At 43.1% G+C, this 26,243-nt stretch overlaps 1 pseudogene across 1 annotated transcript; it reads left to right on the forward strand.

Annotated features, from left to right (window-relative positions):
• Positions 1 to 1,166: 1,166 nt before the first annotated feature.
• On the forward strand, positions 1,167 to 3,774 carry LOC147420550 (uncharacterized; annotated as a pseudogene). Its single transcript, XR_015186944.1, has 4 exons — positions 1,167 to 1,609; positions 2,053 to 2,235; positions 3,260 to 3,350; positions 3,430 to 3,774. The product of XR_015186944.1 is annotated as an uncharacterized LOC147420550 (transcript).
• The last annotated feature ends 22,469 nt before the right edge of the window (positions 3,775 to 26,243 follow it).

Genomic DNA, 26,243 nt, shown 5'->3' on the forward strand with positions numbered 1-26,243 from the left:
ACATAAAGATTGCGTTATTGAATGGAGATTTGCATGAGGAGGTGTATGTAATGCAGCCTTGTGGTTTTGTTCAAAAAGGGTAGGAAAACAAAGTGTGTAGGTTAAAAAAGGCTTTGTATGGTTTAAAGCAAGCTCCACGAGCTTGGTATGAGAAGATTCATGCATATTTGACTACACATGGTTTTCAGAATAGTCCAATTGAAAGCACTTTGTATGTAAAACGTGCGGATGATGTACATCTAATCATTGCTCTCATAGCACCAAATGACATGCTGCTCATAGCACCAAATGAGAGTCATATTGCTGATTCTTGTGAGGAAACTTAGACCTACTATTCACCTCATCCTCAGCCCTACTATTCATGGATTTTAAAAGTTAAAGTATACACTAAGGCTTCTAAGGCCTTTTCTCTCACTAGCTCTCTCTCTCTCTCTCTCTCTCTCTCTCTCTCTCTCTCTCTCTCTCTCTCTCTCTCTCTCTCTCTCTCATGCACACAGTGTGCGCCATCGTCCCCCAACCCCCTTTATGCTCTGCTCTCGCCCTTCTCACAGAGCATCATAGGGAGCTTAATAAGGCTCCATCTATTCTCTCTCTACTCCCCATCTCTCTTCTCTCTTCGCTCTCCTCCGTATATCACCCTTGATCCATCACCCCTACTTGCCTATCATCCCTCCTCGCTCCTCCTCGTCTGTGTGTGCAGGGCAACATATCCCTGAGGACTCTGTTTTAGGGTTCAATATCCAGAGCATGAACGAGAGAGAGAGAGAGAGAGAGAGAGAGAGAGAGAGAGAGAGAGAGAGAGAGAGAGAGACCCTACTGGAGCTTGCATAGGTGATGGATAATGGGCGAGTACTTGTGGGATTTGAAGCTACACTTGAAGATAAAATAGACCACATGGAGGATGGAGCTTGCATAAGTGAGGCGCATACTTGTGGGATTTGAAGCTACGCTTGATTATTAAACAATCCGCATGGGGCTTGATGGTGATGGGCCTGTGAGAGAGAGAGAGAGAGAGAGAGAGAGAGAGAGAGTTATTCACACTCACACACACATACACATGCAACCACACACTTGTCCCCCCTCTCGCTCCCACTCTCTCTCTCAAACTTTTAAAATCTTTAAGAAAAAAAAAAATGTTTTTAAAAGAGGTGGTTTCATGGTTTGGATGCATCACATTTGATCCACAAGAAACATATTCCAATATCAAACAGGGTAGGAACCGAGGCTGTGCGAGCAGGGGGCACGCAAGAACTTGTACAGATAGGCTGTGCGAGCAGGGGAAGGTACATAAAAACACAGGGTTTAGGGTTTGGACTGTGATGCCTGTGCGTCTTTCCCATCAGGGTCTAGGGGAGGCGAGGCGCAGGAAGAGATCGCAGGAAGTATTATCCGCTATCCATCATGATTTTCAGAATCGTTTTCTGTGAATGCTACTTTCTGGAGCTGAAAAGCGGGACAAAGCAGCATCATCAAGACAAGGGTTTTGAGCATCATCTACTTCTGTGTTTTATTGTCAGGGTGTCCTATCTTATTTGGAGAGCTGAAGTAGGACATCGTTATTGACCAGATTCGGAGAAAATTAGGAGAGATCCTAGTGCCCCAAACTTGGGTATTTTCATTTCATTGTCAGTATTTGCAATAAAAGCAATCAGTTTTAGGTGGAACAATTGATTTAAAATCTTATGTTTTATGAAATCCTCTACCAGCTTTTGTTGTATGCTGCATTGGTTTGTTGAGGCTTTATTTCTGGCAGAAATGTATTGACATTGACTACCGACGATCAGGATCGTCTTGGTATCAACATACCATGACTACTTTAGGCTACAATCGTTGATGGCTTATGTGGACCAATAACATGCCGAATTTTCCACGCAAAGGCCAGCTTTCCATAAAAATTGAATTGTGGCCAAGTGGTGGTAGATGCCAACCATGAGCACGGTCGAGCAAAGAATTCTGTTTGTTTTTGTGAACGTGTGCATTATGTATGTTTTTGCGAATGTGTACGTTATGTATATTGGTATTCTCACTTACATTTTGTAGCTCTTTAATCAGATCAGAGGTTGGTGATGTGTATAAATGGGACATGGAGGAAAGGTTTTTGTCACTGTTGGCACAACCTCGTTTGATGCACTGATCCAGGCTGTCGACTCCCAAGAATGCAAAGCAGCTCTTGCATGCCAAGGATAAGCGTCCCTTGTATTACAACTAGGGCGTGGTTCTTATCTTCCATCCAAGGTTGGCCATAAAGTTGAATATGCTTGTGCTTTGCAATTCATGGCTGCAATAGGAGTGGGGGTCTAAGGCTATAAAAAATTGGGGAAATGTGAATTCACATGGGCTGATTGTTTTAATGCATAAGATCTTGAACATCGGAAGCGTGTGTTTTGAGCTCCGATATTATCGTTCTCCTAGAATTAATTATATAAAAGAAAATTGTCCGAAAATTGTCTGTAGACAATTTTCTGTAGACAGGAGGATTAGAAAAGACAGTACAGAAGTGTTGGATTATGTCAAGAAGGTGCTTTAGTGTAAGTCTAATTACTAAAACATTTCACATGATCTTGAAAACAGTTAGTTGTTGAGTGATAAATGTTGACACTGATTGAAACAAAGCAGCAAACTGGTACAAATTTGCATTTTAGTATCTAGAGCTACAAATCTTTAATCTATGCTTGCATTCGAGGAAAAATACAAGAAGCTTCTGAATTCAAGGAAAGTTCGGGCACCAATAAATTTCAGCTGGTTTGGTGGTTATATGAACATGGTCAATTATGAAATTCGTAATTATATGGTTTGTCCTACTGTTAGAACGTAAATTTTGTGAAGGAATTTGAAAAGCTCATCGTTTTCTAGTTATTGCATCGTGCCAAGTGTAAAGAAATTCCTCAATTTTTTTCAAAAGTGATTGAAGGTAAAGCAACAAGTAGCACAAAACACAATGTGTTATCTACAACACCTTGGTTGAAAACACAACTTTAAAAGTAGTTATTTCGACCTGGTCTCGTGTGTTTTAGCACTAGATGCATTCTTTTTTCTTGTATGGAGTATTATGATGTCCAGGATCCATGTAAATTTGAATGTCCTTACGATGTTTTAATATAAAAAAAAAGCTCATTTACTGAAACTAGTAAAAAACAATTTTTTTTGGCATATCTTGCACACTCGGACGTAGATCTATATGATCTAGGGACCCGAGGGTTTGTCGACGTTCGGGACGCAATGGTGAAAATTTTGTTGTCATCTTTTGTTCATTTGTCAGGATCATGTAGACTTAAAAGTGGACTTTTTCACTTTTGCACCTGACCGTAAGGATCACATGAAAGCAGCTGATTTGGTCATAAGCCATGCAGGTAGAAATGAAATTCTTGAAAGAAAATGTTCTTTATCATGATTATCAAGAAACTAATTTTTTTTATTTTCATGGTTTAGGGTCTGGCAGCATCTTCGAGACGTTGCGGATGGGCAAGCCTCTTATTGTTGTTGTTAATGAAGCTTAATCATCAAGCAGAGCTTGCCGTGGAGCTAGCTACACAGAAGTACTTATTTTATGCCTCTCCGAGGACTTTAGCAGAGAGGATAACTAACATGGACTTGGATTCGCTGGTTCCTTATACCCCGTCTAACCCTTCAGCACTTGTCAAATCTTTAAACTCTTTTTTGGGTTTTCACAATGACTAGTGTGGAATGCTCGAAAACTCTGGTCAATGGATGCCCCCAAACATGTACAATTTCAATCAGAATCAAAAGCATATGCTTACAAACATTGCAAATGTTTATTGGTTTTCTTCTGTCTGTTCTATTTTCTTTTCTTGTTTGTGTGCATATATAGTATTCAGGTTTCATTTGATTGATCCCTTGTTTTTGTGAGTTTCCCAATTGAGCTAAATAATTTGGAAGTATCCAAGAGATTATGCCAACCCCTGCAATTATAAAATTTGGTTTTCAATGCTTAAAATAATTCTTTTTTATAATTATTCTTTGTCCCCCCTCTCCCCCTTTTCCAATATTAATGTGGTTGTTGGGCTTTTCAAAAGCCAAAAGCCAGGGTGAGAAAGGTCATGTAGGCTGAGGTGTTGATATCGGGATTTAGTGTTTCAAGTGGGAAAACCTGTTACTTAGTGTGGCTTATACGTCATCATTTTGTGGACTGTAGTACAAGAATGCTATATTATTATTGCAATAAGGAAGGATGCATAGATGGTAGCATACCACACCGTGAAATTGTGCGATAAAGCTTAGATGGCTACTATATAATGCCAAAAGGGTGGAGCACTAGCTTGTTACATGCACTCACAACTTTTAACTTGACAACTTCGCAACCTGACATGCCGAGTTGTCATCTGCTTTTAGAAGTCCCTAAGGAAGTTTATGAGTGTTAAATAGTAGAAGTTTCTTGGGAGGCAGCATCTCCTCGCGTAGAAGCTTCCAAAGAGTCCATCTTTTTAGGTAGTAAGGAAATGAGATTCCCCAGTGACGAGAAGTACTCTATCATTGTTCTGAGTTTCCAACATTACTGCAGAACCTGATTCCTTCTCTTGATCATCCTTCTTTGTTCTAAATGCCGTCTTGGCAACATCTTCTATTCAAATACGCACTTGATGGTATCCGCATCGAAGATCTATCTTAGAAATATATCTTGTCTTATGAAGTTGATCAAACAACTCATCTACACGAGGTAGAGAATACTTATTTTTTTGTGGTTATCGCATTTACTCCGTGACAATCTATGCACATACACATAGTACCATCTTTCTTTTTCACCAATAATATGGGCGAAGCCCAAGATGAAGTGCTAGGCTTAATAAAACCACGAGCAAGGTAGTCTTCTAATTGACGCTCAACTTCCTTGGCTTCCTTAGCACTCATATGATAAGGAGGTTTATTAACAGGTTTGCTATCCGGGGCAACGTCTATGCCATGTTGCACCTCTCGTGCAGGGGGTAAACCTGATGGTAAATCACTTGGAAAGACATCACTGTACTCTGCTAGTAAGTGGTCTAAGTTCTCCTTCCCCTTAGAAGAGAGAATTGAGTCCTCTGGATCCACCTTAATAGAATTCACCGCACAATGCTCAAGAGAATTCTCATTATTTTGTGCACAAGAATTAGAAAAACTTGGAGGCAAACAATAACACAAAAACGTATCTTTTATTAAATCTGCTTCCTGTAAATGGGTAAGCTCCGTAGTACAAATGAGAGGAGATGGTGGAATATTCTTCTCACCAAGTAGAAGCACATGCTTTCCATCTGCCATGAACGACAAAGAGTTATGTTCATAACTAGGATGCAAGGTACTTCCTAAACCATGCAACTATTCACGACCTAGAACTACATCGGCTCTATCCATGTTCATGACCTGGAAGTCAAGTTGCATGACATGTCCTTGAACACTAAGTTCCACTCCTTGCACCACTGTGTCCCAAACCTCCTTGTCATTCCCAAACATCTGTTCCACAACATACTTATGTGAATAGGTAGTCTGAGGAAGCTTCAATTTTTTGACTAGCTTATGGTTGAGAAAATTATGGGTTGCTTCGTCATCCACTAAAACACGAACTCTTTGTCTGTTAATAGTGCCATGCATCCGAAATAACTCATGAGGACCAAATGTAGGTTGTCACATAGTGGTAGTAACACAACACTCATGCTGCTCTTCCATGTGCAGTACCTCAATTGCTGAGTACTCAGGTGACAAGTCTAGGGTCAAGTGTTGTACCATGTGTAAAGCCTTCTCTTTTCTCTTACACGCTTCTATTTGCTTACCTTGCAAATGAGGAAAATCTTTCTTGGAATGCTTATTCGAAAGACAATTGTAGCATAGTCTATCTTTCTTGGTACGTTCAAAATCTTCTGGTGAAAGGGGTCCATCCTTGGAACTCTTGGCTTTCTTAGCCCCCTTATCTTACGGAGACGTAGCTTCCTTCTTGTGGAGGAGAACGGTTGCGATGTCGCCAATTGCCCTTGCTTGAGCGATTAGCATCCTTCTTTTCTTTTCCCAGATCATCATCAAATGTATAAGCATGCTTAATTGCCTCATCCAGCGAGTTTGGATAATGAGACTTAGCATGAAGTCTATAATCTTGATTGAGACCTCGCACAAAGCCTCTTTGCTTCTGGAATTCATTGAGATCCTCAAGCTTTAGAATAATCTCCCTATACTTGTAGATGTAATCTGTGAGAGACAAATTGCCTGTGTGGCATGTGCCCCAAGCAGTCAATTCTTGGATTGTTCATTGTTGGGCAAGAAATCCTTGCAAAAGACATCTTTGAACTCTTCCTAAGACTTTGGACGAGTAGAAATAGGGATGGACATCCACCATTTGTAGGCCTTCCCCTTAAGAGACAAATTGGTCTCCTTTGCCGTAGCGTGATTTGATGTACCTTGTAGATCATGAATGTCGCTCCACTTGTACAAAAATATTTGGACAACATCTTTATTGTGGTCACGTTCTTCACATTTAAATTCTGAGGCATCTTTGGCTGCCGTTGTTGATCCTCAAACTTGAGGAATCGGTACCTCCGTAGGTTGAACGGACCCATTGGCCGGTGATGGCACTTGTGCTTGCACAAATGTGTGAAAAAGATATGTCATGGAGGACATGCTTTTATTTAATGCATCAAAATTTGCTTGAAGAGTAGACTGAGTTTGTTGCAAAACTTCAAATTACTTTTCAAACGTAAGTTGGTGGCTCATAAAGCGTTGAAATGTGCATTCATCAACCCATACTGGATCGGTTTCTCCATTAAAGTCTCCATTGAGATCCACATGCTCATCATCGTGCATGTCTATCGTCATATCCACGTGAGGATTGTCGATTGCACTAACTCTTGAGTGCTCTAGCTTGCTTGTTGGTACACACCCTTGTATTTCTTGTGGATTGTCGAGTGCACTAACTTTGGAGTGGTTCCTGAGTTCTCTTGATGCTTGATGAGAACACCTTGTGTGTTTCAACAATGAGACTTGCTCCTCCTAATATAGGAGTCCCTAAAAGCTCTTTAGCTTTAAGGCTTTTCATGAAAAGCTACTTGAATCTCTTTGCTTTTCATTAAAAGCTTGCTTAGATCGTAATGTTTTTTCTCAAAAGCAACTTAAGTGTTTACAAAAGCATAAGCTTTTTCTTCGCTTTTGGCGCACACACACACATGCGTGTGTGTGATTTTCGTATAAAAGCATAAGCTTTTATGATTTTGCTTTCTCTAAAAAACCGTAGTGCTTTTTACTTTCTCTAAAAAACCATAGTGCTTTTTATTTTCTCTAAACAACTGTAGTGCTTTTTACTTTCTTTAAAAAGCCATAGTGCTTTTTGCTTTCTCTAAAAAGCCATAGTGCTTGTTGCTTTTGAGTTTGGAGAGCTTTTCACCAAAAAAAAAAACATCGTTGAAAAAAAAAAAACTCAATGAAAAAGCATGGCTATGGCGACCACCCCATGCTTGGGGTCGAGCCTTTGCTCCCCCAGGCATGGCGATGCCCCATCTTCGTGCCTTGGTCATGGTCCTCAACTAGTTCATGGCGGCCATATGCGTGTCACAACATGAGCATCAGGACCACCATCATCATCAACGTGGTACCCTCGATGGTACCCCTGCAAAAGCAGAAAAAAAAACAAACACATCAGTAAATCTATGTCCTCGTGAAGAAGGAGGTACACCATCATCATCTCCATGCAAGCATCATACGTGAGTCCATCTCCATCTGGCGAGAGAAGCTCCTGCTTTGCAACCTTGATTTCAATTGCGCTCACACACACGGAAAAATTTGAAAAATTAAAAATATCTCACAGACGGTGCACAATCTCGATTTTTGCGTGAGACGCAAAAACTTACAGAACGGCGTTTTCCTTCACCTTGCACAAGCTATTTTTCCAAACGCAGTTGTTTATAGAAAATTTTCTAATCAACAAATTTCGTCCTGTAAAAACGTGAGGAAGAGAGAACTTCATGCACAAGCCTTGCTCATGCAAGAAAGCCATATCCTTTTCCCACCATGCTCTGATACCAATGTAAGACTAGAGGTCTTGTGTCATGAGTATCACCACCCAACCATGTCCTTATATAGGCCCTAACCCTAGTTAGCTGGCCGTTTTACATTAGGACGCCCACTAAACTGCATGACTGGACCTTTGTCCAGAGGACTGTTTGTAAAGAATGAGGATGCAAGAGATCTACACAAGACAAGCACAAAACACACAGAGATTGAAAGCTTCTTCTTCTTCTTCGCTAAGAAAAGAGAGTACAAAAATGACTAAGTGCTAAAGCTGAAAAGTAGCACATATGTACATGCGGTCACTAAGTGTGAACTCGCTAGAAGCGTACTAGGCTGGCACTATAAGTGTAGTCCAGCTGTAGAATCACTGGCAGAGATCCTCAGTGTCGGTCACCTAATGCGCCAGTGAGTAAATGCCGTAAGCGGCCAAGACCCGTAGTGGATGCCAGCTCAAGATGTAGAGCTCGACATCTCAACACTCCCCCTCGAGCTCTGCATGTCGCAGAGTCCAAGCATAGTCCGGAAACGTTGAAGCTTCTCAGATCCAAGGGCCTTGGTAAAGATATCCGCTATCTGCTCCTCTGTGCTGACGTAGACCAAGTCGATGTCGCCCGCCAACACTCGCTCTCGAACGTAGTGGTAATGGACCTCTATGTGCTTGGTCCTGGCATGGAACACTGGGTTCCTAGCCAACTGCATGATGCTGAGGTTGTCACAATGGATGACAATCTGTTGGTCCACCCGCACTCCCAAGTCCTCAAGTAATGTGCATAGCCAAGCTACCTCGCACGCCGCAACTGCTGCACCTCTGTACTCGGCCTTTGTGCTTGATAAAGAAACCGTAGGTTTCTTTTTGCTGCTCCAAGTAACAACAGCACTCCCAAAAGAGAACATGAAGCCACTCGTAGATCTCCTATCAACAATGCTACCTACCCAATCTGCATCTGTATACCCATACAATGCTAATGGCGCATCTGCTGCATAGAACAATGCATAATCAAGAGTCCCTTGCACATACCGAAGTGTGCGTCGTACTCCATCCAAATGTGGCTTCCTCGGAAGCTACATGAACTGACTCTCCAAGCCTACTGTGTAGCTCAAGTTTGGCCTCGTGATAGTTAAGTAGATTAGACTACCCACAATCTTCCTGTACATCTTGACATCCTCAACAACATCACCCTTCTCTGCACTCAACTTTGCATTCACATCCAAGGGAATAGAAATTGGCTTACAATCAGCCATACCATACTTTGACAACATGTCCAAAGCATACTGGGTAAACATCCATTTGACAGCCATACACCCTCTGGAGTCCTGATCACCTCAATGCCAAGAAAGTAGCGCAACTCGCCCAAATCTTTCATTTCAAACTCCTGTTTGAGAAGACCCTTCACATGGTCAATCTCCATAGCATTGTCACCGACAATAATAAGGTCATCTACATATATAGTAATGACCACAATACCCATATCACTCTTACATACCTAGAGTGAATGATCAGCATGAGCTCTCTTAAAACCAATACTGACAAGATACTTGGCAATTTTGTCATACCATGCTCTAGATCCCTACTTCAAACCATACAAAGCTTTGAGAAGCGTGCATACATAATCTGGGTAACCTCGATCGACATAACCAGGTGGCTGATCAATATACACTTCCTCTTGCAACTCACCATTCAAGAAGGCATTCTTTACATCCATTTGATGCATAATCCATCCTCTAGATGCAGTCACTGCTATGACAACTCTCACAGTCGTCATCTTTGCCACTGTAGCAAAGGTCTCGTCATAGTCTATGCCATACGTCTGTGCATAACCCTTTGCGACCAGCCTTGCCTTGTGATGCTCAATGTTACCATCAGCCTTATGCTTGGTTTTATACACCCATTTACAGCCAATAGCTTTCTTTCCACTTGGCAATGGCACCAACTCCCATGTGTCGTTTGCTTCCAATGCAGCCATCTCTTCATTCATTGCATCATCCCAATGCACATTTCCAACTGCATCCTCAAAACATGTGGGCTCCACATCCTGTATCACCTTAGCCATGTAGGCTTGGTGATGCGCTAGATACCCATCATAGGTCAATTTCTGAACTGGATTTCTGACTCTGTTAGATCTGCGTAGTCCTGGGTCACTCCTTTGCCCTCTAGCATCTTCTTGTACTTTCCTTCCACCAGGTGTCCTGATAGCCGGAATTCCAAATTCCTCATTAAGACTTTGTTCAGAACCATCTGAATCCATGTCTATATGTGAAAAACTTGATGATGCATCATCCATAAAGAGAGGTTCATCAACCTTTTCCTTTCCTTTTCGTGATACATTCCCTGTACCTACTGGTGGAGTGACCTGCGTACACAGTCTACCATTCCATGGCTTCTCAACAAAGCCACGAGAAGAGGACTCTTGTAGTCCACTCAAAACCTGTGACTGTGGCCTCACATTTTGTACAACCACATCATCTTTTACATCAGTCCCAATAGTGCCATGTGCATTACTATACCAGCTGCTCATCTCATCAAAGACTACATCTTTGCTCACTCGTAATTCTCGTGTAGTAGGATTGTAGTAGGATTGTAGCACCTGTACCCCTTTTGTTCAAGGGAATATCCCACAAGAATACATTTCTCTACTTTAGGATCCAATTTCCTACGCAACTCATCTGGTATATGCACGTAAGCTATGCAGCCAAACACTTTCAAGTGTGCCAAATCAGGCTTTGTACTTGTAAACTTTTCCTTAGGTGTTACATCATGCACCGCAACTGTAGGTGTCCTGTTCATAATGTACACATTTGTATTTACAGCTTCAGCCCAGAAATGATGAGGCATGTTCTTCTCATTCATTAATGCACGTGCAACCTCTGTAATGTGCCTGTTTTTCCTTTCTGCGACCCCATTCTGCTGTGGAGTATATCTGCATGTAAACTACCTGCGTATACCATGCATTCGCAAAAAATTATGAAAAATCATTGGAGAAGTACTCTCTCCCTCCATCTGACCTCAATGTCTTGATTTGCATATCTGTCTCCTTCTCAATCATGACTTTGAAGTCTTGAAAGTGACCAAACACTTCTCTTTTGTTACGCATGAAGTAGATCCATACTTTCCTTGTATGGTCATCAATGAAAGAGACATAATACCTGCAACCATGTATACTTGCAGTATCGGTTGGACCCCAAACATCTCTGTGCACCACCTCAAGTGGATTTTTACATACATTGCGCTCATGTGGAAATGAGTCCTTTGACTGTTTTCCAAACTGGCATGCTGCACACACTTTATGCATACCATCCACCTTGAATTTGGGCAAACCTTTTACAATCTGTTTTGATTGCATGATGCACAATCTTTGCTCATTGACATGGCCAATGCGTTTGTGCCAAATGTCAACATCAGCCACAACACTTGTGCCCTGTGCAAATAATACAGTTTTTACCTCAGGCATGTGTACATTCAGTGTAAACATTCTGCCCACACATTTGCCCTCTGTGATCAGCTTACAGCCATTCTGGAAACCTTCTACATAACAGCCATTCGGATTGAAGCGAACCTGCAAACCCTGCTCAACCATTTGTCCAACAGAAACAAGATTCTTTGTAATGTTTGGGACATGAAGTACATCTGCTAAGTACTTTGATTTCCCATTCTTTGTATTTAGAGGTATGTCCCCTACATGAGCAATGGGGTGAGCTGTGTCATCTCCTGTCTGCACATAGCCTGACACATCTAGTTTACGCATATCTCTAAACCACTCTCCACGAGACGTCATGTGATTAGAGGCACCTGAATCCACATACCAAACATCATCTTGGGTGGAATTCTCTACAGTCATTGTATTCATTACATGCTGCATAACAAACATGCGCTCGCTTCTGCTGTCATCTGCATTTCTGCTAGTAGATGCATAGTTGCCCTGTTCTCTCTTTCCACTTGCTTTTCCCTTTGGACAATCACGTGACATGTGACCTTTTTCACCACAAGTCCAACATTCTCTGCTATCTGTAGTATGTTGCTGCTTGCTTGATCCTGCACCACGACCTCGTTGACTCCCCCTGCCTTGAGACTGGTTTCCCTTGCCACCTGTATTGTTTTGATTTGATTGACCTTCTCGAAATTGGCCCGTGCAACCACTTGGGCATCGACCACGACCTCTACCTCTGTTGGAGTTAGAATAGAAGGCATGTTCAGACTTATTTCTGCCATGAGAAGAAGATGTGTCAAGACCAAGGTTCTTCTCCTCAAGAATAAGCATAGAAATCAAATCTTGGAACACGAGGATGTAGTCTCTTGTATTCATGGAAGACCTGAAATGTACATACTCATCTCCTAAACCATCCAAGCATGCACGGACAATGTCATTGTCTTCCATGTTAGAAAATAAGACGTAGCTAAATAGATAATTGAGTAGATTACTTAATGGAGAGAGACAGATTTATATACACGAGATTATAGAGTAGAGAGAGAGAGAGAGAGAGAGAGAGAGAGAGAGAGAGAGAGTACACACGATATACGTGGCTCACCCAATGTGGGCTACGTCCACGAGAAAGCAGCCACTCAATGGCTTTAGTACTTCAAAACAAGAAGTAGTTTACAAAGGGATTATACCCTTAATGGAGCTCCCGCCTTGCTTCACTCTCACCACCTCACACTCACCTTGTTGCATCAACTTCACACTATGAAATGTGTGTATAAATGGCCTCCTTTTATAGGCCAAAAGGGTTGCCCTCTCTTATGAGAGACAGCCATGTGTAGCCGCCCTTGTGCGAATAAGTCCAAATCGGACCCTCCAATCCGCCCATGTGTGGCCGCCCTTGAGAAGAAAAGTTCGCTTTTAAATTCGGCCACCGGCCACCGGCCATTGACTTTCGACCAATGGCCATCGGCCATTGACTACCGGCCACCAGCCAACCGACCACTTTCCGACCGCCGTCCGGCCATAATATTCTGGCGAAAAAAAAAGTATCGAGGGCCTCCGCCCCCGAGGCCTTTAAAGTTGCCCCTGATTCTTATTTTGGTTTCCGGTGAGTGATTTTCCTTCACGCACGTTGAGGGTGACCGATTGATTAAGTACACAGACGTACTTACAGCTTCCGCCCAAAGCTCAAGCGGTAGGCCTGCATGTAGCCGCATGCTTCGTGCTCGTTCCATGATTGTCCTGTTCATCCTTTCCAAAATCCCATTTTGTTGAGGTGTTCTTGGGGTTGTCCTTTGCCTCCGAATGCCATTGCTAGCACCAAAGCTTTCAAAAGCTTGGCTGCAATATTCGCCTCCGTTGTCGGATCTGAGGCATTTAACCTTGGTACCTGTTTCATTCTCCACAAAGGCTTTCCACCTTTGAAATATGGAAAATACATCGGATTTATTCTTCATGACATAAACCCATGTTTTTCAAGTCGCATTGTTTATAAATGTTACATAGTACAATGAGCCACCAAGTGATGGTGTACTTGCAGGACCCCAAACATCAGAATGAACCAACTCAAGTTTTTTATTTTTTCTTTCATTTCCTGATTTTTGAAATTTTCCCCTCTTTTGTTTACCATAAACACAATCTTCACAGAACTCTAAGTCCACTTCTTTCAAACTTGGTAGAAGCTTCTTTGTTTGAAGGATTTGCATTCCTTTGGCACTCATATGCCCAAGTCGGTAGTGCCACACCGCACTGTCAACTTCAGTAGTTGCTGCACAAGCTGAAGGTTGCGTGCTAACAGTACACAAGTAAAGTGTACCGACTTTTTCACCCTTGGCAACCACCAAAGATTTCTTTGAGATCTTCCACCGTTTGTTTCCGAATGCAATGTTGTGACCTTCATCGTCCAATTGTCCTGTAGAGATCAAATTTTTGCGAAGAGAAGGAACATGCCTAACATCTTTAAGCTTCCATTCATTTTCGTTAGCAGTTTTGACAGAAACTGTACCTTGGCCGACAATCTCACAAGCTTCATCATCTCCCAAGTATACATACGCAAAATTACTTTTGGTGTAGTCTTGGAAATGTTGCTTGTGTGGTGTCGCATGGAATGAAGCCCCAGAATCTACTATCCAGGAATTAGACACATTGTCTAATGAGAGAATTAGAGCATCTTGCTCTACTTTACCTGCCACATTGGCCTCTGATGTTGGCTTGTTGTCTTGAGACTCTGTCTCCTTCTTCTTCTTGGACCATCAATCGTTCTTGACGTGGCCCTTCTTGCCGCAGTTCCAACATTCAAGAACTGACTTTGTGCGTGACTTGCTCCGCCTTGAGCGATCACGTTCCTTTTGGTTTTTGAACCTCTCCTTAGGTCTTCCTCTTGTTTCCACTGATAGTGCAGCACTGGATGATTCTCCTGTGCTTCTCCTTCGCATTTCCTCGCTTAGGAGAACACCCACAACATTATCAAACTTAAGAGTATTTGTGCCAGAGATAGAATTACTTACAGCCATCACAAGGCTGTCCCAACTATCCGGTAGAGATGATAGTATAAGGAGAGCTCGCACTTCGTCATCGAAATTGATTTTCACCGATCGAAGTTGACTTATGTTTGTGTTAAAGTCATTTAGGTGTTCTGCAACTAAACCATTCTCTGCCATCTTTAGATTGAACAAGCGCTTCATAAGAAATACCTTATTGGATGCCGATGGTTTCTCGTAGAAGTCGTCAAGTGACTTCATCAAGTCCTCCGTGGTCTTCATCTCTAAAACATTGAAGGCCACCATTGACGCCAAGCTTAACCGGATTGTTTCCAGTGCCTTTCGATCAAGGACAATCCATGCTTCATCTGCCATTGTTGCGGTCTTCTTCGCAAGACCGCCTAGTGGCAAATAGAGGTCCTTTTGGTAGAGATAGTCTTCAATCTGCATCTTCCAATGTTGGTAGTTTTTGCCGTTGAACTTCTCAATCTTGAGCTTCCCTTCCTCCGCCATAACTCCCACTCAATTAAAGGAATCCTTTCCTTGAGATAATTTAGCTACGAGCAAACCTTGCTCTGATACTAGTTGTTAGGAAATAAGACGTAGCTAAATAGATAATTGAGTAGATTACTTAATGGAGAGAGACAGATTTATATACACGAGATTATAGAGTAGAGAGAGAGAGAGAGAGAGAGAGAGAGAGAGAGAGAGAGAGAGTACACACAATATACGTGGTCCACCCAATGTGGGCTACGTCCACGGGAAAGCAGCCACTCAATGGCTTTAGTACTTCAAAACAAGAAGTAGTTTACAAAGGGATTATACCCTTAATGGAGCTCCCGCCTTGCTTCACTCTCACCACCTCACACTCACCTTGTTTTATCAACTTCACACTATGAAACGTGTGTAGAAATGGCCTCCTTTTATAGGCCAAAAGGGCTGCCCTCTCTTATGAGAGACAGCCATGTGTAGCCGCCCTTGTGCGAATAAGTCCAAATCGGACCCTCCAATCTGCCCATGTGTGGCCGCCCTTGAGAAGACAAGTCCGCTTTTGAATTTGGCCACCGGCCACCGGCCATTGACTTTCGACCACGGGCCATCGGCCATTGACTACCGGCCACCAGCCAACCGACCACGTTCCGACCGCCGTCCGGCCATAATATTCCGGCGAAAAAAAAAGTCTCGAGGGCCTCCATCCCTGAGGCATTTAAAGTTGCCCCTGATTCTTGTCCGTGAAAATTTTGGTTTCCGGTGAGTGATTTTCCTTCACGCACGATGGCTTCTCCTCATAATGGGGGCCTTACAAATGTGCACTTTTACCACAGAAAATTACAAGGGTAAATTAGGCTCCATACTCAACATTCGACTGAGACTTTAATAGATCCAAGAGCCTCAATGATACTCTTGATCTTCAAAGCATAATCATTGTTGGAGAGGTTGTTCCTCTTAACCTGATTTAGCTTCAACTTTAGTTGAAGCTTCTTGGCCTTGGTGTTCACCTCGAACACTCTACCTAATTTTTTCCATGTAATGGAGGGAGTTTCAGCATCCTAGCCCATCATGCCATCTGTGATGCTCATAGAAATCCAATACATCACTTTGCTCTGGCCTTGTTTCCAGTTCCTCAAAGCTTTTCTTTGCTCTGCTGTAGCATTTGCCTCGGGAATCTCTGGTTCCTTTTCATTGTCTCCTTCTACATAGTCCCAATAACCTTTTCCTTTTAGGAAATTAGTTATTCTGAACTTCCATGTAGGGTAGTTATTTTTCTCAAGCTTCTCAGTGACAATCTGACTGAAACCGTCAGACATCTTGAAGCACTAAGACAAAATAACTGCAATCTGCAAAAGCCTATAAATCTGTTGAACGTGCTATCGTGGTACCTGTAACACTTTCTACACTCAACGAGTGTCCACAATCAAGCATACATACAACAACTGTACTTGCACAGTAAATCTCTGTATAATGCACTTTGGAGACCTGTTCAGAAACTTGTACGAAAATCTCTGTATATCTGGTACGTGGATTGCGAACAAAGAGATTGTGATGCTCTTGCTCTCTTAGCCTCTCTTGCCTGCACCAGGCTCTGATACCATGTAAATAATGAGGATGCAAGAGATCTACACAAGACAAGCACAAAACACACAAAGATTGAAAGCTTCTTCTTCTTCTTCGCTAAGAAAAGAGAGTACAAAAATGACTAAGTGCTAAAGTTGAAAAGTAGCACATATGTAGATGCCGTCACTAAGTGTGAACTCGCTAGAAGCGTACTAGGCTGGCACTATAAGTGTAGTCTAGCTGTAGAATCACTGGCAGAGATCCTCTGTGTCGGTCACCTAACGCGCCAGTGAGTAAATGTCGTAAGCGGCCAAGACCCGTAGTGGATGCTAGCTCAAGATGTAGAGCTCGACATCTCAACACTGTTGTCCTCACAAATTATTTGTCCTACTCGGGTCGGCGGGAAATTCCCATTTGTGAGTTTATAAATCCCATGCCCATCATTGTATCCTCACTCAGTCATTGCTAATCAAGTCAAGCATTGTTCATGTCCTCATTCTCTCTCTCATCTCTCTTATGCGAGGAGAGGAGCAACCAGTCCAAGAGGAGCAGCCCGAGCAGAAGAAAGGGAAGAAGGAGTTTTCTCAAGTGCCGGCCAAAGAAACAAGGTCACAGAAAGCGGCAAGACTAGAGAGGCTAATGGAGAGCTTCCGAGCAGAGAGAGCCCTAAAGGGTGATTTAAGTGAACTTTGGAAGACTTCTCTAGAGTCTATGTCAGGATCGTCCAGAAGAGTGCAAAGGGACCGATTTGAAGATTATATCAAGAATTTTGAGATTCTTGATGCTACATCAGAGAACATTCCACATGTGCCTTTCACAGAGGAGAAAGTACAACAAATAAGGCAGAAACTGCTAAATGAACAAGAGAGCCAAGAAAGAGAAAGAAAAACAAAAGCAGACAGGGACTTAAAGGGCAAACCTGCATCTTTACCAACCAACCCTAAACCCAGCCCACAGCCATCACCACCGCCCTCACCACCTCCTAGCAGCCCTCCACCAGAAGATAAGGAGGCTGAGAACAAACAAAAAGAAAAGCAAGCAGAAGAGCAAGAGCAGAGAAGAGAGCCGGAGCCAAAAGAAGAGGCCAAGCCTCAAAGGGAGAAAAAAGAATTAGATGATTCTTACTATGGATTTTTGGACTTGCTAGCTGCAGGATATACAAAGGAAGAAGCCGCCACAGTCGCATTTAACTTGGCGAAGACAGGGCCTAAGGAATAGATGCACGGCATCAGGCTAGTGGAGATAAAGGAAATTGCTAAAGATACAGTGGACCTACACCCGCCCTCCAATGACTGGGACGTGGTGATGACCAAGCTAACAGGATTGAGACCACAATCCATGGCTTCAGAGAAAGAGATGAAAACTCTCAAGGCCACTGAGGAAAAGATCAAAATGGAAGTACATTCTCTGCACGCACAAAGCCAAAGGCAAAAGGAGAGAGAAGCTGACCTACAGGCCACCTAGAGGCCAGCTTAGCAAGGGCACTACAAAGCTGCCAGGCAATGGAGGAAGCCAATCAAGAAGCCGCAAAAAGAATGCAAGCAGTTGAAGAAGAGTGTCAGGAGCTCAGCAAGTCACTGCTAGATGCTGAGAAGAAAAGATATAATCTGACACTACAGCTGACAGAAGAATCTAAAGAAGTAGAAGCCATGAGGAACGCCAAGGAAAGAGCAGAGATAGATCAAGAAGCAAGCCAGGATGAGGTCCTTGAGCTCAAGGACCAACTAAAAGTCAAAGATCAAACTATCCAAAGGCTTCGAGCATCACCTGCTAGAGTCAGAGCTACTAGCTCCGCTCAAATCATGACTGAGAGTCAACTCTATGAGGAGCAAATGCAAGAACTTCAGAAACAGCTGACTCTAGAGAAAAAGCAAAGATTGATGATGGCAAAAGGATCTATAGTCATGCAAACGAGAATGGAAGAAGGCCAAAAATCCCTACAATAAGAAGAAGTAGAAAGCATGAAGAGAAAGCTCGGGGAGGCGGAAAGAATAAACGCTGAACTTTATGACCTCCTCGTGAACATGGGCGAAGAAGCGGAAACGGAAAAGAAAATACTCCTCAGGCAAATTGAGGAGTTGAAAGGCCAGCAAGGAGGAGAGGCAGAGAGCACCGGGCCAGCCGCCGATGAGGGCATTGACCTAGAGAATGTGGCAGATCTATGGACACGCCTATGCAAGAGGAAATCCTAGAAGGATCCTCTCAAGAGCCACATGATCTAACACAAGAAGAGGAAGAAAAATTGTGTAAAGCAATAGAAGTGGAGCTCAGAGAAACCACAAAGGAAGCCTTGGAGTCGGAGCAGAGGGTCTTCAAGTCTATGACTATTCAGAAGATCGATGCTAGCAACCTTAGGCGCGAGTGGCTTCAACCCACTCTCCCATATCCATTGCTGAAATATTAGGTAGCTACCATAAACAAGCGGATCAGAGAAGAGCCATTTGTACCTCTTTACAATGCAGATACCTCAAAACCAGAAGGGGTCAAGCTCATTGTGGATTCCCAGCCAAAGTGGAGGAAGGCCTGGCTTACAAAGTACCCACAATACCTAATCCACTTGGTAAAGGCACGTAAAATTATCAGAGACAATCTCAGCTTTTGTCCTCTACCAAGGATTAGAACGTGGAAAGCGCAGGAAATTTTGCAAAGGAGCCAACCCACTTGGCTGAACTACCCTAAGCTGCCGGGCTTGAAGGCATGTGAGAGAATAAGTGTCCAATACATGGTGAAAACCCTGACGGGCGCCATAAAGTTGTTCACTGGCTCACCTGACCTTACATGCATTATGATGAGAAAAATCTGTAAAACCATATTAGCAATGTTTGAGACCTTCAAGCCAGGCTAGGTGACTGACAGCATCTTTTTCTTCCAAGATACATACAGATGCGCTTATGATTTGTCAGGTCAGTCTTCCAAGGATGTGATACATGCGCTGTATCAAAGGATAATGTTTCTACCATCCTATCACCTCCAGGCTTTTGAAGAAGCGTTCTACAATGGATTCTTCACCATAAACACTGACATTTTTGGCCGAACAATGCTGAACCTGCATGCCAGATACGAACCACTGCTAAAGATGCGAGAAACGATACGATGAAGAAGCAGATCACGGCCATGTCGGGGACGACATGAGCAAGGAGGAGGGGAGTGTTAGAAGCTGCACACACCCCACGGCATCTAACTATTCGGAGGATTATTATTTTTTGTAATTATTCATTCATTGAACAAAACCTGAGTTTTCACCTTGTAATTTTCCAGATTGTATCCCAGTTTTGATAGTTAGATTGAGTAGATGGTTGATTTTGGAACTTTAGGGTTTGAGAAATTGTAAGGTATATACCACTTTTTGACCTTAATGGAAAAACCTTTTGTCATTTTAAAAACAAGTTTTGAAGTCTGTGAGTGAGCGTACTATGTACGAGAGAGAGAGTGTGAGCTTCATCTTGACGCTATGTGTGCTCTGGTGGTCAGAATCGAGTGCGGAGAAGTGCAGGCTGTTGCCCCCAACAAGAGCTACGCACCGATACCTACATTGTGCGCGTACAGTCCGGTTTTACGAGCTCCTTCTACGAGATTCATCGGGTGTTTGGGTGAGCATACGTTGTCCGATTTTGCATTGCAGCATATCCACGCATTCACATTGAGTAGAACTACACATTAGACACTTTAGATTTTAGAAACAAAGACATGCAGATTTCGGCCAGACATCCTACGTGTTTCTGCACCAGGTGTTTTGGGTTGGGATTTTGGTTCATAGACCTTAGGGAGAGCGACCTATAGGTATTAATAGGGTCTCCTTCAAGTTCTATGGTGTTTCGAGACTGTTTGATGGGTGTTCGGCTCTAGAAAGCGTTGTAGGAAGTTTCCTCTTATGCACTCTTGAAGGCTGTGACTTAGACAATTGGTAGAAACCTTTGTAAGAATTAGTTAGGAGTCGGTCGAGTGTAGGTTGACACCTTATGCTTGCTTCCACTCGTGTTAGAAGCTGGACACACCCCACGGCATCTAACTACTCGACGGACTATTATTTTTGTAATTATTCATTCATTGAGGAAAACCCGATTTTTCACATTGTACATATTGGGACTTACAGAAGTTTCCAGATTGTATCCCAGTTTTGATAGTTAGATTGAGTAGATGGTTGATTTTGGAGCTTTAGGGTTTGAGAAGTTGTAAGGTATATATACCACTTTTTGACCTTAATGAAAAAACCTTTTGTCATTTTAAAAACAAGTTTGAAGTCTGTGAGTGAGCGTACTGTGTACGTGAGAGAGAGTGTGAGCTTCCTCTTGACGCTACGTGTGCTACGGTGGTCGGAATCGAGTGCGGTGAAGTGCAGCATGTTGCCCCCGACTAGAGCTACGAGCCGATACCAACATTGCGCGCGTACGGTCCGGCTTTGGGAGCTCCTTCTACGAGCTTCATCGGTTGTTTGGGTGAGCATACGTTATCTGATTTCGCATTGCAGCATATCCACGCGTTCACATTGAGTAGAGCTACACATTAGGCGCTTCAGATTTCGAAAACAAAGACCTGCAGATTTCGGCCAGACATCCTACGCGTTTCTGCACCGGGTGTTTTGGGTCGTGATTTTGGTTTATAGACCTTAGGGAGAGCGGCCTATAGGTATTAGTAGGGTCTCCTTCAAGTTCTATGGTGTTTCGAAAGTGTTTGATGGGTGTTCGGCTCTAACAAGCGTTGTAGGAAGATTCCTCTTTTGTACTTTTGAAGATTGTGACTTAGACAATTGGTAGGGACCTTTGTAGGAATTAGTTAGGAGTCGGCCGAGTGTAGGTTGACACCTTATGCTTGATTCCACGCGCCTGCGGGTCGAGCTTCGTCCTTAGCTGACATTACTTGTTAGGTGAGTTCTCGCTGTGCTGACGTCTGTCGCGACGTACCCGTCCAACATTGGCGCCGCTGCCAGGGACGAAAACGTTAGGTAGGTGACCGAGACTAATCCTTGAGGATCGGGATTTTTGGCTCGCCAAGAGTCTCGCTTTACATTTAGACAGGATCAGAGGGTGGAGGACTCTCTAGGTCTTAGAGGGAGTCTAGGAAGCGTGTGTCTGGCCTAGATCCTTCAACTTAGGTATAGGAGGTAGACTTAGGTAGTTTTAGGTAATAGTCGAGTTCTAGAGTAGGAGTTGGAGTGGTAGAAGTGGTGAGAGGTGAGCTTGAGAGTCCGGAGAGGCCAAAGAGCAACCAAAAACACCATTATCACCATTTCTTCATGATAGGTAGGAGTAGAGTAAGTAGGACATCATGATTCAGATCTAGAGCATTTCATGCATGTACACTTGCTTGGTAGAAACATTACAAGTTTGTAAAAGACACAAAAGTGTTGTTGAAAGCTTAATTGAAGTCCAAAAGTTACTGTGAGTGTGTCTGATAGGTCTACAGAGCATCAGGGGCATTCCTGTCAGAAAAAAATTTAATTTTAAGCTAGGAGACATCCTACGCGTAGGATGTCTACAGGCCAATCTGGAAGGAATTTTGGGATTTTGAGTTGACCAGTGTGTTCAGAAGGTAGGATTTACCCTAATTTCAACTGGAAAGTGGAAATTTGGCCATATCCTGACAGGATAAGGCCAGATAGACTGAAATTGCAAGACATTCTACCCAATTAGTGCCAAAACATTAACTTGAGACCAAAACCATAAGATGGTTGCATGAGTGTGTCTTGCATGATATATTGAGTGACTGAAAGGGGTTTCACCTCATTTGGGCAAGAAAATTGGGTTCAAAGTGGACTTTAGCACTTTTGACTGAAAAAGCAAAAAACAGCTGAAGTTTGGGACTTTTGACATCTAAATCAGAATCTAAGAATACCAATGGGATACTGACATCAAGGGGAAGTTGTGGAACAAATCTGGGGTCAAACAGGCCAAAAAGACATCCTACGCGTAGGATGTCTTCTGAGTGATTTGGGACTCAAAACTGAAATCTGAGTATACCAAGGTGATCAGCAACTCAAGGGGAGCTTGAGCCTTTAATTTGAAGCCATTCTGAAGAAAAACACATCCTACGCGTAGGATGTCTAATGCAAGAAAATAAAGCTAGAATTTGACTTTGAGCATTGTAAGGTGTTATATGGCCTAGGGCAAGCCTGCTAGTCAATTTTGGTCCAATTTGGAGTTGATTAGACTGAACAATACCATCAACAGACTGTCGGAATAGATTTCTGACTCATTGACCAGCTTATAGCAGTCCAAATCAAAAAGTAAAAGCAGATGTAAGGTTAGCACAACAAAGGGAAACAACAGTGCAAAAATCGAGGCAAAATACAGCAACAGACATCCTACGCGTAAGATGTCTATTGGGGTATACTGCAGAGAAAATTTGACCTGGCCTAGACAATGAGGTTCCATTTGGCTTAAGGGTTCCAGAACTTCTTTTAGAAGTGAAATTGGACCTTGGTTGCCCATTTGACAAAGCAAAGACTGAATTCAGACTTTTTCGCATAAATTGGCCAACATTAGAGAGATGTACCGTTTTAGATTAGCAACCTAATCCAGAACATCAGCAGTGTATAAAATACAGTAATGGTTGAGATTAACTCTCCAGTTATACCAATCATTACTAAGATAACCTCTAGCAGATAAATGCTTTGATTCAATTGCCGAAATTAAAACTCTTGTGTACAAGTATATTCAGCAACAAGGCAAGAAGTTGTGCAGAAACTGACCTGTTGCCAGGTGAGTGGTTGAATTTGTGCTAAATTGCATTAATAAGTTTGATGAATTTAAGATCAGGAAGATACATTGTTAGAGACCAGAAGGTGGCAGGTGACCAAGGTAGCTTAGTGTCCACCGAAGAGAGTGTAGCTCAGGCAAGGATAGATCCGCTAGCACCGATTATTGAGGAAGGTAGTGATACTGACACTTCGTCAGACAAATCTTTCTTCATGATGGGTAGTCAACGGCCAGAAGGTTTCACCTATGATGGACCTATGCGAGGAGGAAGCACCTCGCAAAATCCTTTGAATGATTCCAGGCTTACGGCGATCTTCTTAGAGGAAACAAACTCAAGAGGAGCCCTAGTCTATTCTGACTATCGAGGCCACAAGTGCATTTGTATCGAAGAGAGGCCAACACAAATATTGGAGATAATCAGCGTGTATGATGATGGAGATAGATTCCGAGACGAAAAGGGGAACCACTATTTAATAGTTAGAAACCCTGAAGATTACAACAGATATGGAGATAACATGGCTAAAGGGAAAATGGTTTCAGAAACTCAAGAGCCACCACCAAACATTGATCGGCACGGAGCTATTTTTATATACGATATGAAAACAATCAGGATTCCAACTTATGACAAGAATGTGGGGATCTACAAACACGAGAGCGAGGGTATTGTCTCTTACTTTCGCAGCAAAAAACCATACGTAAACGAACTAAGCAAAGACAAGGTTCTTTACTTATTCTCTTATGAAACTGCTATGGGGAAGGGCATAGTTTTTGTTGATAGATATGGGCGAGAATACCAACGTATTCTCCTAGAGGAAGTAGAAAGAGCAACAGGTCCAGGAGCATCAACATATGCCCCTGAGGAAAAGCCGAGAGCCGTCCACACCCCAAGCAAGTCAACAAATCTATTTTCAGGTGAGTATGAAACTACCTCACATTCCACCAGACAGCAAGCATTCAACAACCAAGACCAACCAACAAACCAGCCATTATTGCAGGCATGGCTTCGACAGAGTGAAACAATGGAACCAGACCAAAACCGAGATGGTTATCCAGCCGCACGAGGGCTCAGGGATTTGCAAGAACCACCACACTATTCAAGGTATCAAGCAGAGAGTAAGCAAAAGACACAAGGGTCGACCGAGCTTGGAGGATCACCCATCGAACGAGTCCGAAGAGAAGAACCACCTCCAACGAGAACCATTAGAAATTATGGCTTAGGAGCACCATTGGGCGAGGAACCAACCTATTACAGAAGGCATGAGGAGGTGTATAGACTTGGACGGGGTGTTCCAATGATGAGGTTTGTAGACCATCGCAGAATTAGACCTTCTCAAGTGAAAAAATGGGTAAACAAGAAATACACAGGAAACAGAGACCCAAGAGATCATGTAGCAGCCTTTGTGCGTGTAATAAGAGCAGAAGAGGTGTTAGACTTTCCTAACCAATTTGCAGGGTTTGGACTAACCCTAGAGGATGATGCTGCAACTTGGTTTGACTCTGTGGAGCGTAGAGACTTTGAGTCGATGGAGGAAGTGTTTGACGAGTTTATTGAGGAATTCTCTCAAAGGGGAATAGCTCATAATACCGTCTCACAAATCCATAAGTTCAAACAAAAAGATGGAGAATCTGTACGGAAGGCAGCCCTAAGACTAAAAAGATATGTTAAGTTCTGTCCTGTTGAAGAACTGCCAACTGAGTCCAGACTTATGCTGATATTCATCCAGGGACTAAGGAATGCAGATCTCCAGAAAGACTTACATATGAAGAGGAGCACGACGTTGAATGAGTTGACCAAGGAGGCTCTGTACCTTGTGGACAATTGTGCGGTCTACAAAGAAGGGGAGTTCAAGGACCTTGATGACGATTCATCTTCACAACAAAGTGGGAGCAAGTCTTCCAAAACAACACTGAAAGGAGAAATAGCTGTAAACCAGGAGCAGCTCATAGATGAAGTGCTAAAAAAGATCAACTTGTACGCCAAACCCCAGGCTAAACAGCCCAAGTGGTGTCCTATTGAACAAAAATGGACAAACCATGGGACCGAGGAATGTTACTATAACAAGGGATATGTGAGGGAAAGGCCTTATGCTCCACAAGCTGTAAAGTATGGAGCCTGATTTACCTTGTAATTTTCTGTGGTAAAAGCGCACATTTGTAAGGCCCCCATTTTTGCCGTTGAACTTCTCAATCTTGAGCTTCCCTTCCTCCGCCACAACTCCCACTCAATTCAAGGAATCCTTTCTTTGAGATAATTTAGCTACGAGCAAACCTTGCTCTGATACCAGTTGTTAGGAAATAAGACGTAGCTAAATAGATAATTGAGTAGATTACTTAATGGAGAGAGACAGATTTATATACACGAGATTATAGAGTAGAGAGAGAGAGAGAGAGAGAGTACACACGATATACTTGGTTCACCCAATGTGGGCTACGTCCACGGGAAAGCAGCCACTCAATGGCTTTAGTACTTCAAAACAAGAAGTAGTTTACAAAGGGATTATACTCTTAATGGAGCTCCCGCCTTGCTTCACTCTCACCACCTCACACTCACCTTGTTGCATCAACTTCACACTATGAAATGTGTGTAGAAATGGCCTCCTTTTATAGGCCAAAAGCGCTGCCCTCTCTTATGAGAGACAGCCATGTGTAGCCGCCCTTGTGCGAATAAGTCCAAATCGGACCCTCCAATCCGCCCATGTGTGGCCGCCCTTGAGAAGACAAGTCCGCTTTTGAATTTGGCCACCGGCCATTGACTTTCGACCACCAGCCACCGGCCATTGACTTCCGACCACCGGCCATCGGCCATTGACTACCGGCCACTGGCCAACCGACCGGTTGTTTTCCGACCACTTTCCGGCCTCCGTCCGGCCATAATATTCCGGCGAAAAAGAATATTCCGGCGGGAAAAAAAGTCTCAGGGGCTTCCGCCCCCGAGGCCTTTAAAGTTGTCCCTGATTCTTGTCCGCGAAAATTTTGGTTTCCGGTGAGTGATTTTCCTTCACGCACGATGGCTTCTCCTAGGCGGTCTTGCGAAGAAGCGCGCAACAATGGCAGATGAAGCATGGATTGTCCTTGATCGAAAGGCACTGGGAACAATCCGGTTAAGCTTGGCG

The sequence above is a fragment of the Adiantum capillus-veneris genome, chromosome 28, assembly GCF_014529385.1.
Source record: "Adiantum capillus-veneris isolate H3 chromosome 28, ASM1452938v2, whole genome shotgun sequence".
NCBI classification, from domain to species: Eukaryota; Viridiplantae; Streptophyta; class Polypodiopsida; order Polypodiales; family Pteridaceae; genus Adiantum; species Adiantum capillus-veneris.